We start from the raw sequence: 20,387 nt of genomic DNA, 5'->3' as shown, positions 1-20,387 counted from the left end.
GGGGGGGAGAAGGGGAGAATCGGTTGTTTGATCTAAGGCTATAAAATCTTGTCCAGCCAAGATGGCAAAGGGAGTTGTACGTCCATATTCCTTTATACCAACAGAGGGCAGTATTGCACAACTGCAATCTCCCATCTTCATAAGCAACTGTGTACTATATTTTTTAGGATATGACAGACAGTCTCAAGATTGGAAGGCAAACCTTTGGCAGGAGACAGTGCTCCATTCCAGCTGCTCTTGTGCAGGAAGGACAAGAAATAGGATATTTCATAACAGCGTACAAAAGTAAACTTAAGAGGTGCACAGTATTTGTCAGTCACTTTCAGAGGTGTAAAAAACACAGGAAGTGTTTCAATCAAATGTTTTCACAACAAATCAAGTAGCAAGGCACTGAAGTAGCCTTGGATTGTTCAGTGTACGTTAAAGGCACCTTTGTATCATTGGAGCTTTACAAATTCATAACCCATTGTGGCAGAAGTGGGCATTGTCAGTGCCGGTGAAGGTTAAGATACAAGATCTCTTCGTGGTTCAGCTGCGGTCCAAATAGAGGGTTGAGCTGAACCAGGACTGCAATCAGCCAAAAGAGGTAGAAGCAAACAGAACAAGTCACAGCATTTTATTGGTTATTGTTACCACGCTGCCTGGTAACTTTTAATAGCTTCAGACCAACCAGCTCTCGGCAGCGCAGAGGAACAGAAACGGGACCCAACACAGCGAGTATAGTGAAATAATAAAAGGTTTTATTGAGATGCTGACCTACGAGTCAGCACCTCCACACCACGGCAACTGCACTGCCTAGCAGCTTTACAACAGCTTATATGCACTTTCTCCGGCCCGGGAGTCCGGGGGAATACAGGACAGCCTACAACCATTCATTCACAAAATACATAGTAACCAATCATACATCTACAATACATGGGAACCAATTAGAGTCCGGTGGGCAGTCCCTTCTTGAATTTCGCGGCCAGAGTAGGGCGAGGCGATGATGTAGGCACTGGCGGGAAAAACACAAAAGAGTCCTTTGGGTGCTTGGGGTCAGGAAACGAAACTTAACGACGATGGCACCCTTATCTACCTGCTGGTGGGATTAGGCAGATTGAGGCACTTCTTCCGGGGTCCCTTTTGTCAACGTCCATTCCGGGTTTTACAAATGAAAGGGACATGCCCAGGTGGAGCAGGGGTGGATTCCTGCCTTGAGCCAAGGAGGTTCCATGCAGACACAAATACAAAGGATAGCTATAATTCCTACTTTCTACCTAATACAGTTTGTTCCTACCTAACTTATACAGAAATAAACATAGTTCCATCTTTATTTAAAAACAAGATCAGAAATGGAATAAAATCACTTCTGACTCTGCTATCATTATTAGTCCCTTTAGTCACAAACAATGGGAGGACACAACCAACCACTCCCCAGAAAACACTCATGACGGCGATAGCCACTGCAAGGCTGCTGTAAGCCACAGTTGCATCCTTCTCTCTATGCCTGTGGCACTTTACACACATGGAGGTATGTTTTTTTAAGCAGAGAGGGTTGAAGACATGTCATTGCCTGATGCAGAATATCCAAATCTTCCCTCCCTTGCCTCATAGTAGTAAACACATACTAATAAACTTTGAAATGGTTAGATTTTGTACCGTTCAATACTTCTTCAAAATCTGCTTCCTGAAACAAGCTGTCTCCACCTTGCTTAGCAGTGTAACTACCCAGCCTGTCAAGGCAGTTCTTACCAGACCTACTGAAGGAATAGGATTAAAGAGGCTGTGGCCAGTCCTTGCACCTTATGGTCATACGACAGTGACTTTTGTACAGAAATCTGGTCATGAGTAAATCAGGTTTGTCGGTCCAAGGAGACTGAATTAATTGCCTGCCCTCTTCCTTATTTTTCTGTAGGGAGAAGGCCAATGTTTAGGGCCGAGAAGGTTTTTCTTTCTTTCTACAGCTGTTAGCCTGCTTGGTATTTTTGAAAAATTAAAAACAAGATGAGATGGCCTTTTCCCACAGCCCCTTTGCCAAACCTCCTTTGCCCTTTTCTATGAAAGTTAACCCCCTATGGCTGCATTCAAACAAAGGGAGGCTCTTGTTTAATTCAGTGTGAAATTCAGCATGAATGACAGTGCCAACATCCTGGCACAAAACAGAAGCACAGACCGAATGGTCCTGCAGACCAGTTGCTCAGAATGCAAATCTGTGGAATATAAAACATCCCCATCAGAAGGGTATGTTACTATATTGTTTGGGAGCAAAACTGAATTTTAAGGCAGGGTTGCCAGTCCTAGCTTGGGAAATATCTGGAGATTTTGGGGGTGGAGCCTGAGGAGGATGGGGTTTGAGGAGGGGCTTCAAAAGTCCTCACCTTATTAACAATGAAATGAGGAATGGGGATAGCCATGAACAAGGTAAAAGTCTTTGCATACCTAGAGGACAGGAAAAGATTAATTAATAAATTAAATAAAAAGACTTAAATATACCTGGAAATCCCTGATGTAATTTTGTGCAGTAATCCAGATTCCTGGGAATACATGGAATGTTTATATATTTATAATATTTATAATTCCATCTTTCTCCATGATAAATGGGATTCTAAATAACTACAATAACATCAGTTCCATCATCAATATAATCTTCTTCTTCATCTATATATCTAATAGTGACACGTAGCTCTGGTCTGTAGATACCTAAACCTGAGATTTTTTAAAAAAATCCAATGAGGGTTTAAAGTCACCACTTTTTTTTTAAAAAAAGCACTTCTGTGCCCATGCAGAAAACACTTATTGTAAGAGCTGATGGCAGCTGCTGAATGGAGCAATTCTGGGCATGGTCCTGGCAGATTTCAGGAGCTGCTCCAGGCCTTGTTTACATATAAGCAGTTAATTCTTTTATAACTGAGTTGTGACAGTCACTTGCAAAATCCCAACAAATCCCTTCTCAAGTGTCAGTCACACAAAACATGCAAATGCAAGATTCTCAAACTTCATCTTGGTTAGCGGCTCTCCATCTTGGAGATTCAGGTATGCAGGTTCCATTGGCATGCTCACTCCTTTAGCATCCATCATATTCACAGACTGTATAAAGTCCACAATGTTGGGCTTCAGGTTGAGAAGAAAACCTCCCTCTTGGGTTCTCTCCGTTTGTACTCTCAAATGTTGCTGTGCTTCTCCCAGCTGCCTGACTTCTTCAGACTGTTTCAAAGTATTGGCAATTTCTGCTACATCTTCTTTATTCTGGCAACACAACAGCAGATCATCTACAAAGATGAGCGAGCACATACTGATATTGTACATCTTTCACTCTTGAGAACAAGCATGGCCAAGTTTGTCCTTGCTGAAATCCTTGGTCCTTTAGTAATGCTGTTAGCATTTTGTTCCATGATCTGGCTGCCTGTTTCAAGACTCACAGGCTTTTCTGAAGCTTGCACACAAATTGTCCATTCTTGGATTGTGGAATCCACTGTGGCAATTCTATGTAGATTGCCTCTGCTAGTTCTCCATTGAGAAAAGCAATTTTAATATCTAGATGTTCCACATGCATCCCACTTGAGGTTGCAATGCTTAACAACGTTCTAATAGCAGTGAAGCTAATAACTGGAGCAAATGTCTCAGTGTAATCAAATCCAGGTTTCTGAGTAAATCCTTTTGCTATTAGACAAACTTCTGTGGAACTTCATATTTGGATTTAATTAGATACACATATCTGCTTGCACTATCAACAAAAGTAAGTATATATCTGGTACCACCATAAGAGGGCACCAGAGGCCCAATAAGGGCCTTCTCCATAAATTCAGTTTCAGCTGCAGAATATCTGCTTGATTGCATTGGAGCAGTAGTCTTTCCTTTGATGCAAATATGACATTTCTGATTGCTTAAATCACACTCAATTATGCACATGCCACAATTTTGAACATGCTTCTTGACAGTATCATAACTTCTGTGTCCCCAATTCAAATGCCATACATAAAGACAGTTCTTGTGAGAGCATTCTCTCTCTTTTGCTTGGAAGGTTTCCTCTTTACAGCTTCCAATGTTCCTCAAATAGAAATAGAGATCATGCCTCTCTGTGGCAAATTGCTCTCCCAGTCTATCCTCAAAGATCTTGCAACTGTCTTCTATAAATGCAATCTCACATCTTGATTTCAATATCCTGGGTACAGAAATTAAATTGTCTGGTTGTGTAGGGATGTACAAAGCAGCTACCAACTTGCACTGAATGACCTTTCCACACAAACTCATAATCTTTATTTCCACATCTCCAACCCCAAGTGAATAAAGCATTAAACTTTCTTGACAACTTTCCATTTCTGAAAAATATTATTCTTCAGGGGATGATGTTCCCATTTTTCTGACTTTGAGACTGCCCATGAAAGCTATGTTCCATACTCTGATGGGCACAAGTATCTGGAGAACTGAACTGTTTGCTAAGTGAACTTACTCACCAGGGAAACAGAGACTGGGGGGGTTTTAGAAGGCTTGCTTTGAGGGGTTTTGGGAAGACTGAAGATCAGCTCCACCAGGAATTGCGCAGAGCATTTCCAAAACCTAAAGAAACTATTATTGCTTTCATGTCCAGAGTTAGAAGAACAACTGGTTTATGGGTCAACACAGCCAGAGTCAACACTATGGAAGTTGTGTGATTTAATAGTCAGAGAGCAATGTTCTGTTCCCCAAGCGATCTAATATCAGGTGCCTTGCACTCGGCCAGGACAGAATGTAAGACTGTGACAGACAAATGAGGAACAGTTCAAAAACAATTTAATAGTATTGGAAGTTTAGGACTCAAAGAATATTTGTGATACTGGAAACAATTGGATAACACTTTATACATAACATCTTAGACATCTGGGATATTGTTGTTTCCAGCCTTCCACAGACACCTGAAATTAAAACAAACTGAAAAAAGGAACTGCTGACTAATAAGAGATACTAAACTGCTCTTGCCTATAGAGGGCTTCTTAAACGGACAGGGTCTAACTAAGGTTCTCTCCCACAGAATGCTGTACAAAAACAATTAAGCCCATTTAATCTAAGGGTATACCTAAGGCTTAATTTTAAAAAATGATGAGGGTGTCTCTAGGGGCATGACAAGCAGTTTTACCAAGTTCTGTCAGGGGGACCTGTACAAAATGGCAATTTTGGCAGACCAGGTGATGACCCTGAGAGCTAAAGAGAAGAAAGTCTTGACTAAATCTTCTAGGAGCAGATTTATGGGTGCCAGACCACAGAGGCAACCTGAAAAATCACCTAAACCCCTTAAAAATCACCACCTGTTAAAGTCAGTGCAAGGAACTGCCCCACCGAGATGAAATACCTTCAGCCAGCTCAACCCCTATGCCAGCTTGCTTTTATTGCAAAGAACCAGGACACCTTGAGAAGGACTGTAAAAAGCTTCAAGCTAAAAGTACTGCCAAGATTCAGCTTTTTGCTGGAGACAGCAGCTCATTGCTGTAGCAGACAGAGAACTCAGAGGCTGAGACTGTCTTCAGATGTTTCTCCAGCAGACATAGTACATAAATCTGCTAGCCAGCAGTGGTGAGACCCAGTGCATTTAACAGCTATGGAGAAGCTGGCAGCCAGCCGAGACAGTCAGGTGGACCTGCCAGAGTCAGCTCTGCAAGCAGTTCACCAGCAACATGTTGTTGATGTTAGAGATGTAATTCCTACAGAACAGAGACTTTGGGTTGACAAACTATGTCATGAACTTGCGATTGTTGACAAGATGGTAACTAGTCAGGATGTAAAATACACGGAAGTGGATTTGAGTTTCATTAGGAAAGGCTTATTGACTGAGTTGTCTTTTGTTTCTAATAGAAGGGTGAAAATTCAACCTTTTGAAGCCAAAAATATTTTTATGGATCTTATGGATTCAGTATAATGGTTTTGATGGCCAACTTTCTATTCTGGTACATGATCACTGTGACTATGTTGGGAATCTGCAACACTATCTTTTCCTCCTGCTTTATTAAAACTTTCTAGATAAAACAGCAACAGACAGGAGGCTCAGGCAAGATAACATGTCTTGTTCACACATTACATTGATTGAGATTGTAAATTCTGTGTTCTACAAGCTCAGCATCAAATTCTGTCTTAATTCCTTTGATTACTTCCGTATTCCTAGCCCTTAATTCCTCAAGATGTGGCATTTTATGCTATCTCACCCCATAATCCAGGATCTGGGCCTTTTACTATTGTACAGCAGCCACAAGTTCAAGAGGTGATTTTGTCTAAACATGGAGCTGCATGAAGAGTGAAGTAGCCCTTGTTGGATTTATGTACTTAGGCTATCAGTAAGAAAGAAATATAAGTAGTCCTATGTTTTCAGTGGAGCAGTGCCAAAGTTCACCAGATGTTCAACAATCTTCTTGAGAGGAAATTTATCCCTCAAACACTTTGCAATTTCCTCAAGAGCAATGGTGAATGACATATGGTTGACTCTGGCTTGGCTCCATTAAGGACAGAGTAACAATAGCAGCTTCGGGGAAATGATGATTGATGCAGGGACAACCTCAGAGTTGCAGCTAAGCGAGGAGAAGCTACAAGGTTAAAGCTAACTTGCCCCAGAAACTAAATAGGGGGGGGGGGGGGAGAAATTCCATAATGCCTTTGCTACATTGTTACCTGCTGAATGTATTTGGTTAACTGTTGTATTAGAGTTACTTCCCATCTGTTGGCAACAAGGTCAAATGAATAACCAAAGCTGAATGAGGAATGACCAGTTGACTTCTATGTATCTAGCAATATTTTTGAAGAATTTTATGGCCAGAATCAGCTGGGCTGTTGTGGGTTTTCTGGGCTGTGTGGCTGTGGTCTAGTGCCTTCAGCATCTAATGTTTCACCAGCCAGCTACAAATGAGAACAAAATGTTAGGAGCTAAAAACACCAGAACATGGCCACACACCTCGGAAAACCCACACAGCTCGGAAAGCCAGGATCTAGAAATATTTTCCCTTAATGTTATACATCCTTGAGTTGACTTATAAAAAGTTTAACTGTTATTCCCATTTGATTTAGTGACAGTGGAAAATTGACATTTTTCCAGGCAGCATGCGACTTTTCCAAGGATTTGGAATAGTGATTTTACTGTCAAACCAGAAATTAAAGAAGAAGCACCTCTACAAAGAGGATAGGTTTGGTTCTATACCCTTTTTCCAAGGGGTAATTGTTGCTTGCTTGTATTGAGCACTGCTACTCACTGTCAGTAGTAACTTGTCTCCTCTGTGATTCAAGTATATTCAACCAGAAGATCCAGCACACCTGACAAAAGTAACCCCTGTTTTTGGAGGATTATTCACCCAGTAGCCTCCCAGTTTAAATGCAATGCTCTACCCATTGTGTGAGATGTTGACGATAGATGTGAACGCACTCACAGACGTATTTCAAAAAAGGCAAGTAAATATTCTGCTTATTAAGGGGATTGGCTGGCAATTTTCTTCAGATTTCAGTAAGGGGGCCAAAATTTCTTCAAAGTGTTTTATTCCGAAACATTAAAACGCATTTCTTTTTCCCTCCACTGTTTTCAAAATGTTTTATTTTTCCCACCTGACTTACGAGCATCCACTTTGATTTTCTCCACAGCCCTTGCCTGCCATTTCATGTTGCTGCAGAGACTCTCCATGTGCCTGCCATTTGCTGAAGGTTTCCGACAGAGGTTTTCTCTGCTTGCAACTCATCCGCCCATGATTTCACTGTGTAAAGTACATCAATAAAGTTAGATTGGACTGGCAATCCTGTGCTCGTGTTGTTTTAACTCTTTTTTCCACCCATGCTGTGTGGGAGACAAAAGCCAAAATGATTCCTTTTATAACATCTGCAAGATGTTTTATTTGTGTTATGCAGAATGGGCTTATAACTGGGCCTGGAGTACAAGCAGTAGGACACTGGGGCTTGGCTGGTACAAGGCCTGGTTCAAATCTCACCAGCTGCCTTATAGCTGTTGAAAAGAGATGATGCAGCCAGATGAAGCATCTGTTGATAATAATAAACAACACATAACGCTATTTATATCGCATTAATGCATCTAAGTCCCCAATGCATTTCATCAGTTTCTGCAAGAGAGGACATGGTTTTAAAAAGTGCCCATACTACAGTTTAAAGGTGGGGAGCCCCATCCAAGCGCTGAGGTTGGTGGTGGCACAATTGTGCTGCCCCCTGCTCCCAGAGAGGCTTCTCAGCGGTGCAGGGAGGCTTGCAAAACAAAACAGCCTCCTTGGTACCAAGAAACCTCTATGGGGCTGAATGGATTTATGTAATCCAAAAGGGATTGCATAGTTCCTGATTCCCTGCTGCTGGCATAAATCGGTGAATAGCTGGAAGGAAGCTGACTAATGTCAACTTCTCCCCTGGCTGTGCCCCCTGACTGCCTCTGCTGCACTGCCAGTGGTGGCTGGGGTAGCATCCCAAGCTGTGTCCCAGCACCAGAAAAATGGTGGCCACTGCATGCTGGCGGTTTCGCTCCTCCACCAGGGTAAGTTCCCAGGGAGGGTATTTCCACAAGTGGAAGTCCAAGCTACTTCCTCCAGTGGATTCAGCTCCCCCCTTCCCTGGATGGGGCTCTGGGGAGAAACCACGGCTTGCCTGGCAATGTGAACCAGGTTATTCACTTTAATGATTGTATCATTCCCATTCAGGTCCATGTTGGAATCCTTGAATAGTTTTTCCTCTGTGTGTCCAGTGCTTAACAGCGGCTTTTATTTGACATAATAAACACACTGTTATCAAGGTTTCTATGAAACAATCACTACAGTCAATATACCATCAAATCACCTGTTAAAACTACAAAAAGTAACAAAAATCTGATTGGCCTTGTCAGACATCCTATTAAGCTAAAAGCAAGCAGAAGACGCAGGTTTGCATGCAGGGTTGTCAGCTCAAGGTTGGGAAACTCCTGGTGATCTGGGGTTGAGTCTGGGAAAGGTACAGTTTGCAGAGTGGAAACACCTCAGCAGGTATCTGATGCCACAGAGTTCACTCTCTGAAGCTGCCATTTACTCCAGGGAAACTGATTCCTATAGTTTGTAGATCAGTTGTAATTTTGAGAAAACTCCAAGTCATACCTGAAAATTGGCAACCATAACAGAAGGGCAGTTAGGAATCATCTGTTCTTACTTTTTTATTTGGGGCCATGACAAAAAAGGCTGTACTTGACTGTTTTTGACCTGACCTGGTGCAAAGAGGGCACCAAAAATAGAGCCTGTTGGCATGACCTCAGCAGACCTCCGTGCTCACATATGTATTGTCCAATGCTAAGCACCTTAATGAAATAATTCTGGATTTCAGTCAGTCAGCAGTATACCTTTTTCTGTCTGGATATAGTCAAGTACCTTGATCAGAGCTGAGGTGTCCCCAAGTTGACTGTATTTCTTGGCATAAATCTGGAAGGTTTTCAAATTTAGATCTCTTGTGGTTATTAAGGGCTTTTGGCTTATCTTGTGAAATCTGCACAGTGAATGCTGACAGTGAGTGAAGTCCTGGGAGAGTCTCACCGACTCTTTCTCTTTTCCTCTCTCATGAGTCTATTCCCATGAAAACAATGATCTAAGGTGTGTGGTGCGTCATTGCACAGCCTGGGGCACCTATCGACTCACTGAAGGGGAAGGTAAAAGAACAGTTCAGGCAATTCTGACCATACTTGATTGCATTTCTGCAGCCGCAGATTGCAGTCTGTTTTCTTTCCCAGCCTTTGAAGTATGGGCCATATATCCAGTATATTTACAGCCACATGAAGTTTTGGTGAGTATGCAGGAACACAGGGGGAGCCTTTTAACTTGTCTTACTGCTACTCAGAAGTGTCTCCATGTATTGGTCCAAGTCTCCTATATGTTTGTTACACTGTCTGTAAAAGTCTTCACTTTCAACAAAACACTACCTCCCTTTACTAAAATGACTTTGGGAAGCTTTTTAAACATGCCCTATGCCCTGATGATTTCAGTAAGTTATGAAGCTGAATTTTGTTCCTTGGTGCAGGAGACTTGCATGTACCATTGTGACGTGACCCTGAAATAGGTAATCCAGAGTTTAGAGAAAGTCATATACTCTCTTATGGTGGATGAAGCTCATGGAAGTCTCCATTTTGTAATTTACATGTTTCTGTCCAAGTATGAAAAATCCATGCCTCTGCTGTCCTGATGTATATCTGAAGGCCAGTTCATGTATTACATGGAAGTTGTTTGGCACCTATACATGAATATTTATGAAGGATGGAGAGGGTTAGAATCATAGAATCATAGGGTTGGAAGAGACCCCAAGGGCCATCAAGTCCAACCTCCTGCAATGCAGGAACACATAATCAAAGCACTCCTGACAGATGGCCATCCAGCCTCTGTTTAAAAACCTCTGAAGAAGGAGACTCCACCACATTCCAAGATAGTGCATTCCACTGTCGAATAGCCCTTACTATCAGGAGGTTTTTCCTGATGTTTAGGTGGAATCTCTTTTCCTTCACCTTGAACCCATGACTCCTGGTCCTAGTCTCTGGAGCAGCAGAAAACAAGCTTGCTCCCTCACCAACATGACATCCCTTCAGATATCTAAACATGGCTATGCTGTCACCTCTTAACCTTCTCTTTGCCAAACTAAACACACCCAGCTCCCTAAGTCTCTCCTTGTAGGGCATGGATTCCAGACCTTTTACCATTTTGGCTGCCCTTCTCTGGACCAATTCCAGCTTGTCAATATCTTTCCTGAACAGCAGTGCCCAGAACTGTACACAGCAGTGATGTAGCTGCCACGGGGACATCCAGGGACAAACACCTCAGGTATCCCCGTGAGAGTCACATGGGGGGGCAGAAAATTGCTCCCCACACTGCTGCCCAAGAGGCAGACCTCGGCCTACCTCCTGGGCAGCAGAGGACCCAGCCATGACATGGAGCAGTTAGGCACCACTTGGCCCGTTGGCTGGCTCGGCTGCTGTCCGAGGGGTGGGTTGAGGCCTGCCCAGGTGGTGCCTGGTTGCTCCACACCATGGCCGGGTTGTTGGCCTGCCCCTCAGGCAGCAGACAATTGGCTGCGGCATGAGAGGACTACCCAGGCTCCACCTGGGCTGTCCTCTTGTGTTGTGGCCCAGCCCTTGTGAGAGCCAGCTGTGCTCTTGAAGCCCAGACCTCATGAGAGCCGACTGTGCCGAGGCCCTACTCCCTCTGCCCAGTGGAGCAGCCGTGGCTGCCTCTCGTGCTACGGCTGGCTCATATTCTGCCCCCCTATGGGCTCCCTCGCTGTGGCCATCACCACGCCGCGGCCACATACTAATAAGATAAGTGGTGGCATGGGTTGTGTGTGTGTGCAGTGTGGGGGCCCATAGGGGGCGGAAAATACAGAGTCCACCCCGGGCACAGCTTTCCCCAGCTACGCCTCTGGTACATAGTATTCCAGGTGAGGTCTAACCAATGCAGAATAGAGAGGTACAATTACATCCCTCAATCTAGACCAGGGGTCTGCAACCTGTGGCTCTCCAGATGTTCATGGACTACAAATCCCATCAGCTCCTGCCAGCATGGCCAATTGGCCATGGTCTAGACACTATACTCCTATTGGCCTGGTCTAGACACTATACTCCTATTGATACAACCCGGAATCGCATTGGCTTTCTTGGCCACTGCATCACACTGCTGACTCATGTTATGTTTGTGGTCTATTAAGACTCCCAGATCCCTTTCGCATATAATGTTGGCAAGCCAGGTGTCACACATTCTATATCTATGCATTTCATTTTTTCTGCCAAAGTGTAGTATCTTACATTCATCTCTGTTGAAACTCATTTCGTTTGTTTTGGCCCAGCTATCTAATCTGTCCAGGTCATTTTGAATTTTGACTCTGTCCTCTGGGGTATTAGCTACCACTCCTATTTTGGTGTCATCTGCAAATTTGATTAGCATGCCTTCTATTCCATCATCCAAGTCGTTGATAAAAATATTGAATAGCACTGAGCCTAGGACAGAACCCTGTGGCACCCCACAAGTCACTTCTCTCCAGGATGAAAATGAGCCATTAGTGAGCACCCTTTGAGTTCAATCAGTCAACCAATTACAAATCCATCTAACAGTAGCATTGTCTAGTCCACATTTCACTAGTTTACTTTGAGAATATTACGGGCCCCTTGTCAAAAGCTTTACTAAAATCAAGGTATGCTACGTCCACAGCATTCCCTTCATCTACCAAACTTGTCACTCTATCAAAAAAAGAGATAAGATTAGTCTGGCATGACTTGTTTTTCAGAAACCCATGCAGACTTTTTGTGATCACAGTATTCCCTTCAAAGTGCTGACAGACCGTCTGTTTAATTATCTGCTCCAGAATCTTCCCTGGTATTGAAGTCAGGCTGACTGGACATTAATTATTAGGGTCCTCCTTTCTCCCCTTTTTGTAGATGGGGATAACATTAGGCATGGGGTGGGGGGCTCTGCTGGCTGAAGGAGCAGCCTGGTGGGGCCAGGCCGAGGCCAGGCTGAGGGGAGGGGAGGGGTGTGGGGGGCAATTCTCCGCCCCTCCACGTGACCAGCTGGCATGTGCCTGGGGACATGTGACTCCACATGTCCACTTGAGTGCTCTGCCTCTGCATTAGCCCTCCTCCAGTCCACTGGGACTTATCCTGTTCTCCAGGAGTTCTCAGTACATGTACAAACACTCTGGAACTTGTAAGGACACACACTTAGTATCTGTGACTAAGAAGGTCTCCATAGTGCCTGTCCATTGTGTATTTTGAGATAAGTATCTCTTTTTTTATACTTTGCCAGTATGGATGGCCATACATGGGAAAACATGACTGCTGTGCAAAGTGTGAATCATCCCAGTCCACTGAGCTAAAGGGCAGTGCAGGGTGAGCTTCTCATTGCTTCTATAATAAGTGGACTCAGACGACCATTTCCTCATGAATCTATAGATCTGCATTTGTGTAGAAATATACAAAGTAGATCCTACAGATGATTGGTCTATTGTGGGATCAGCTCTCTCATCTGGCCTTTTCCTCTCATTCAGTCAAAATGGTTATCTTGATACAAATGACTGGCTTGCCAGATGATTACTTCCTCTGCACCCTAGTAGGTAACTGCTTGCTGATGGCCACCTGTGTCGACCCCACAGACCTACGGTATTCCAAAATAAGAAAGGTTCATTTACGATAACTGATATATCTTCAGACCAATTATTCTAGTTTGGAAGTTGTTCATTGTGAGGGTTATCCTCCATGCCAGAAACTGGGTAGCAGTTTCATGTACTCTGGATTACTTCTTGAGAAAGCTAGGCAAGAGAGATTTATACTAACCCATGAGAAGGCATTCATTTTCATTGTGTTTCAGTTTTAATAGATTGTCTGCCCTGCCCAAGATTATCTCATGGGAAAGAAAACCCTGGCTTGGTGATATGTGGTGAAACTTGTTTGGGAGCCAAATTTCACACACCCGATGTACCTCAGTCAGAAGCGAAAACACATGCAGCACTTCAGTCTCATGAAGGGGGAGGAATGGGGGTGTTGGTGGAAGAAAAGAAAACAGGGCCTGCAGCTGATCTTTCTCTTCCAGGACCGGTTGGACCAGTTTAGACATGGAGAACTGCTGCTCTCACAATGCAAAGGGCATCCTGTCAGCCTGGGAACTGACATCACATGCTGTAGCAGATGATACCTGTCTCAGGGTTGGAGTTCAACCATTTCCCTCATCCCTGCCCCCACCCCTTTCTTCATTAGCTTGCACAACAGGCCTTTGCAGGGCCAGAACAATACAGCATTTATCATTATGTTTGGGATTTTTGTTCAGCTCAAAAAGGGCTACAGTTTACATGAGTAAGCAGATTTCAAAAGGCCCTCAGAGCAGGATGAGAGATGGCTTTTTACATCCTCTCTTTATCCTTGCTGAGATCAGAGCCATGCTACAAACTGAACCGAACAAGCTTGTTGCCTGTGGAGCTCCTTCCATATTTAACTAACCAGTTTGTACCTCTTGACCTGAATCAGTGTGGTTGGGTGAAACTGCTGTTACATGCTAGGCTCAAATCCTAATTAATTTGTGCAATAGCAGCAACATCTCCTACCAGGCTAGCTTCCACCTAAGCTTTGCCCTTCACCCTGGCTAGACAGTTTCCAAACATATTGACACTGAATGACTGTCTCCTCTTTTTTCTGCATAGCCAATTCCTCTGTCTGACCAATTCATACTTTGCTCTGCCTTGCCTCTTCTCTGAAACACAAACTAAATGTAACTCACTGGATTAAGACTGCCCAGGGATTTTTAAAGCACTTAACTGGAGCTGTAGAAGATAAATTCAGAATGGGTCTGTATTGCTTTTCCTCTTTCCCCTTGCTACACTATTTTCATGGTGTAAATTACATGCACACAGCAGGGACTCACTATTTGCACTACCAGGGAAAATGTAGGGGGACCTGTACGGCACCTGTGTTTTCTCTCATGAGGCAAATAACAGCACTGGTATTAGGGAGGAATTGAGAATAGGAAAACCAACGATGTGGGAGCTGGGATAGTTAAACCCCGCCCTTTGGGCCATGGCCCTGATCGGTTGGTTTTAGCCTTCAAAAGTCCGACCACAAATCTAGTCTGACTTGAGTTCTCTATATCGTCCACCCCAAATGTTTGCTTCTACAGTCACTTCCTTCTGCCACTTCACCTGCTCTTTTGGTCTTTTTGGTCTAGACAACTAGCAACAGTTAGCAGTCAAGAACCAAATTACTCTGGAAGGGAGGAGGAACAAAACAGCCAAATCACAGGAATCTCCACCCACTGAACAATGGCAGACTAAAGGACTTGAATCATGCCTTGAATGGGTAAATCATGTCGAAGAGCATATTCATAAGTTACGTGAATCATTTCCCTTATGTCCCTGTTTCTGCTATTATGTATGAAAGACCCAGACATCATTTGGTGGGGGTAATACAATGAAACTTACCGGAATGAAAAAGCACTGTGAAAGGGATGTGTGTGCATGAAAACTGAATAAATTAACACAGTGAATGCTAGAATGCTAGAAGTCATTTAAATATATCTATAAAGAATAAGAAGTTCATTATCCTAACTGTAACTTTTACAGCAATTACCAATGCTAATGATTTCTTTGAGAATACTTTCATGACTATATAATGCCTGAATTATTGGTTCATCTGTAAGTACCCAGAATGATCAGCCAGTTTCTTGCATAGACAAAATATAAGAATCATGTGGTACCTTTAAAACTACCTTTTTAAAATTTCAGCATGTCATAGAAGTTTATGCTGGAACAAAATTTTGGTAATCTTTAAGGTGCCACAAAATCCTTGCATTATATCTGCTTGAGAACGCCCTGAGCCTTGGGAGGCGCCTGCAGTTCAGTAGCACAGCATCTGCTTGGCATGCAGAAGGTCATAAGTTCCATCCCTAGTGTCTCCAGTTGGTAGAGCTGCCAGTCTCCAAGATGCACCTCTGAAGATGCCAGCCACAGATGCAGGTGAAACATTAGGCACAAGATCCACCAGCCCACGGCCACAAAGCCTGGAAAACCCACCAGAACCAGTTGAGTCTGGCCGTGAAAGCCTTCGACAATCCATTAATTAGCATAGTTACATTCCCAGTGCTCTCATTAGCAAAATTCATATATATTGGCTGGGGGACCCATGCTGATACTAACATTTATCCTTTGTCATGCACTGTAAAGAGGATCTAAACAAAGACAGCAGGAAGCACAAATCATTGGGAAGTTTTCAAAGCCCAGGGACACCTTGCTTGAGGGAGAGGCACCCCACTTCAAAGGACAATAGGGGTTATTCCAGGGCTCAGTTCTCACCTTGAGATCAGAGGTGGGACAGAGTAGCAGAGCTAGCAGGGGACTGATGAAGTGCAGATAAGTGCTGTTTTCAGTAGAGAAAGATAGAGACTCCATGCATGGGGGAAAAACTTTTTCATGACTTAAAATTCTAGAGTTGAAGTTGATGGAGGCTGGGGCCACTTGAGTAAATTAGCCTGAACCCTGCCATCGATAGAGATACTTGAGGGATTTATATTGGAACTAGTTAGCTGCCAAAAGCTCAGCTGTGCTAATGCTATCTTCCAAAATGTCCAGCTGTTTTTGTAATATGGGACCATATTCTTAGCAAAATGACACTAATTATGGAGAACACTTTCACAGGAGTGGCCATGTTAGTCGCTTGCAATATTCCCCAAGCAGGAATATTGTGGCATCTTAAAAATGTAACAAAACTGTATTAAAGCAGAACCTTTCATGGGCTACACTTTGCTGCCACTTGTGCAATGAGCAGGTGCTTCACTCTGTAGACATTTTATGCAGGATGTGGAAAAAGAATTGAACAGCAGAATCAAGGGCATACATTCAAATATAATAAAGACTTTTAGACAGCATAGTTTCCCTGTAATTTAAGTAACTACAGAACTTAAGAAAGAGATTCAATGTGGCAAAGTGGTTAAAGTTTTGGACTAAAATCTGGGAGACCCGGGTTCAAATCCCTGCTCTGCTGTGGAAACTTGCAGGGTGACCTTGGGACAGTCACATACTCTCAGTATAATCCATTTCACAGGGTTGTTACCAGGATAAAACAAAGGCGAGCAGAACAATGTAACCCTCTTTGGGTTCTCATTAGGGAGAGATGTGGGATAGAAGGTAAATTAGAAATGCAGCTAGAGTTGGTATCAGTTGCAATGCAGTCTGCACATTTTCTTTAGAGGTAATTGTGTCAACTCTCTTGCATCAGAATTCAGCTGCCTTGCTTAGCTTAGTGTGATTTGAATAACAGTTAATGTAGCTTCCTGCTGCAGGCAGAAGTAAAAAATCAAACAGGGTGGTTCCCTCTGAGAAGTGTTGCTGGCTAGTGGTTAGAAGGATGACGCTAAACCTTAGGCACACTATTACTGTCCCAGCTAACTCCTCTGCTTCCTCAGCCATCTGCAATATGTATGGGGATACTAACAGTGACCTACCTAGTAGGAATAATGAGATGTTTGTTTGAAATGCTGTGATTATTATGAATGCTTTGCAGTGTAAACATAATAAACATTGTAAGATATTTTGCACATCAAAAATGTTTGAATTATTATCCCTTTTGAAAAAACCCTGCTGTGGCTTGAAGGATTTTGTAATTGTGTCTTCCAACAGGATTGATTCTGTAACTTATCAAGGACCAGAGTGAGTAGATGGGCATGGCTCAGTGCAGAGCAATTGAGATAGATACTGGAATCAATGCTCTGCAAATGGCCCCTTTCAAATTTCTGTTGGTATTCGGGGTTGTCATATTTAAGAAGTATGCTGCTGCTGGGAATGAATTAGTCCCATGCTTTGCCATTACTTCTAGCTGGAGGTCTCTTCATGACTGTGATTCTTAGTAGATAGGTTGGGAAGTAGCAGCAGATTTATCATCTTCAAAATCTGTGTCAGCACTGACTTCCTTGGGCTTCAGAATTTTGAAAACACAAGCAGAGCATGCTGTAGCTTAGTCAGGTCAAGTGATGGGTTGGTTACAGCAGGATTAAACTGCTTAGGCTGTGTCTGCTAAAACAAACTAAAGAATACAGCAATTATACAACTCTCTTAAAAGTGCTAACATACAAATCCTTGTGTTATAAAACTTATATGTGGTTTCTTGTGCATTATTGTCACCAAATTCTTGTGGATAACAGACTCTTGATTTATTCACTGTAGAAAGTAGACTGTTGAATCACAGTTCCATGAAGTTTATAACCACACAATCCATGCATAAAACATGTATGTTGAATCAGATTTGAAAAGAAGTATTGAATCAAAGGTAGATAGTTGAGTCAAAATCAAAATACAAGAGTCTGTGAAACCAGCTCTAAAAGTATCTTGCTTTGAAAACCTGAGTCGCCATAAGTGATCTGTGACCTGACAGTGAGTTTTTCACAGGTATTGGACAACCCCCAAAACTGTAGAATCCCATAGGGCCATTCCCAAACTTCAGATCCAAAGCCTTTTGTATTAACCTTCTGAAAACAGTCCAATAAAACTGACAGAAAATATTTAAGCACAGTTCTTTTCACATCTACAGAAGTTCCAGATTGGATGGTAGACTGTGAAAAGCAGCTGTGATATCTAATAATATAAGAAGGGAGGCATTTCCTTTATCAATCTGTAATTGGAGTCTGGCAATTGCCTACAAGAGTAATATCCAGGCCTGACACTAGACCAGTGATGGCGAACCTTTTTGAGACCGAGTGCCCAAACTGCAACCCAAAACCTACTTATTTATCGCAAAGTGCCAACACGGCAATTTAACCTGAATACTGAGGTTTTAGTTTAGAAAAACAGTTGGCTCCGAGACGTGCGTTACTCAGGAGTAAGCTTGGTGGTAGTCAGTGGCTTTGCTTTGAAGCAACCGTGCATCTGTTCCAAAGGGTGAATCACGACCCTAGGAGGGTTTACTCAGAAGCAAGCCCCATTGCCAGCAACAGAGCTTACTCCAAGTAAAGGATTGCACTTTTGTTCTTTGCATGAAAATCAGTGGGGTTTAACAGCGCTAAACAGGGTTACCTACACTGCTTCCCCAAAACTTGGTCTTAGCTAGTAATTGAGTCCAGCAGCCCAGGCCAGCCTAGATGTGGGGGGGGGGGCACTCTGTTTGCGCGTGCCCACAAAGAGGGCTCTGAGTGCCACCTCTGGCACCTGTGCCATAGGTTCGCCACCTCTGCACTAGACTGAGCAGGTCAACAGCTCTAATAAAATACTTTCCTTTGGTAGATCATACAACAATGCTTGACCATAGGACTGGAGCGAGGGGGAACTGCACCCAGGGCACGTGTGCGCCCCACCATGACCCCACAACAGCACATGTCCCCTTGGTGCTACGCCACTGCTTGACCATGCTAACTTGAAACATTTTAAGGTGTATAGTATTAAGAGCTGAGTTTTATAACAGGAAAAAAATAGAGTTGTGATATTTAGATGTAGGAAAATGTATTGCTTTCTGGTGTGTTAGGGGGAGACAGCTTACAAATCAGGCTGCTTTCCCTTATAATCTTTGTTAAAAATATTTATCCTTTAATAGGTTCTCAATTGTATTAAAAATGACATCCTATTATAAAATTTAAGGAGGTTGTACCTCCTTAATTAGATTCCTCCCAGTTCTTGCCTTGAAATTTATGATTTCCTTGTTTTATTTTGGGGGTCGGTTTGCGATATCTGGCAAACATTTTCAGCTGAAATATTTCCAGCTCGAAATCCTGGGCTTTCTTGTAGGCACAAAACCTTATGACAGGTTGGAAGTTATATTCCTATGTTTTTCAAGAGGCCCCATACTTCCAGACAGTCATGAGTTGAAGCCATAGGTTAGAATCTTTGGACCCATTTCTGTGACAACAGAATTTCTCACTTAAACAAAGTCAGCACAGCAAATATTGGTTTGTGGTTCTGGGTTGTGGTGCTGCTCTTACTGTTTCTGCTTTATATAGCAGTAAATTCATTTAATTTATTTCATCTGCTCTTACCTCTGTTTAATTTCAGGCTTTTAGAACTAGAAAGACCAGAACAGCATACACTTTTCAGTTGAGGTATATTGGGAGACAGCATTTCTGTACTACCAATTTGATTTTTTAAATAGCTCATACTGTCTTGATTTTCCTTTTGCATCATATGTTATGTTGATTTCTTTGGCAATCTTTGTAAACTATTAACTTTAATAATTCAGTCACACATGTATGATCAAGGTTTATATTTCTGATATGCACACCTTAGCTTGGTCACTGAAAAGTTAATTTCTTGTATAGTTATTTTTGATTGCAATTTTGATTGTCATTTAAATCACTTCCAATTTTTAGTTCAGACCTGAACAAAGTAGTCTGCACAACAGATTTTTTGTTCCAGTCTGTTTCCAAACAAAGGTTAAGGTTAGCAGAACATAAAAAAGACAAAATCATAAGACTGAAGTTCAAGAGAATTTGAATACAGTGTGTTTTTAACACTGAACTTATTAGCCTTCCAAGAGTAGAACTGGGGTTCATCAGGCAAGACACCTGAAAGACATCTGCCATTTTGTCCCTCAATTTTTGTTAACTTCTGAAAGTGTAAAATCTTCTGTCCCACTTAATAGTGTATTTTGAACTTTGCATCTTCTTGAAAAATTTTGTTTCATCCGCAAGTGGTGCCTCCCACTAAAAAAATAATGTATCAAGTGTATCCAGGCTCAAATAAAACATATTTATTGTACAAAGAGTTCAATTACAGTCTTTAGCCCAATGACTGAGTACTGTTTCTTTCCCGGAAAATAACATCTTGGGCTCTGTGCAATGCTACAACATGAACTGACAACACCCAGGAATCCCTCAGTACTACAGAAAAGGGGAGTGTGATGTTCCCAGTGGACTTTCTGCCTTTGAGAATGGAGCCCTGGGACAAAACTGTGCTAATGTATCAGTCGTATTCCAGGACTCATTCTCTGAATGCAATGGAAATGCATA

This window comes from Sphaerodactylus townsendi, linkage group LG02 (assembly GCF_021028975.2).
Source record: "Sphaerodactylus townsendi isolate TG3544 linkage group LG02, MPM_Stown_v2.3, whole genome shotgun sequence".
NCBI classification, from domain to species: domain Eukaryota; kingdom Metazoa; phylum Chordata; class Lepidosauria; order Squamata; family Sphaerodactylidae; genus Sphaerodactylus; species Sphaerodactylus townsendi.
Note: the sequence above shows the minus strand (reverse complement) of the source record.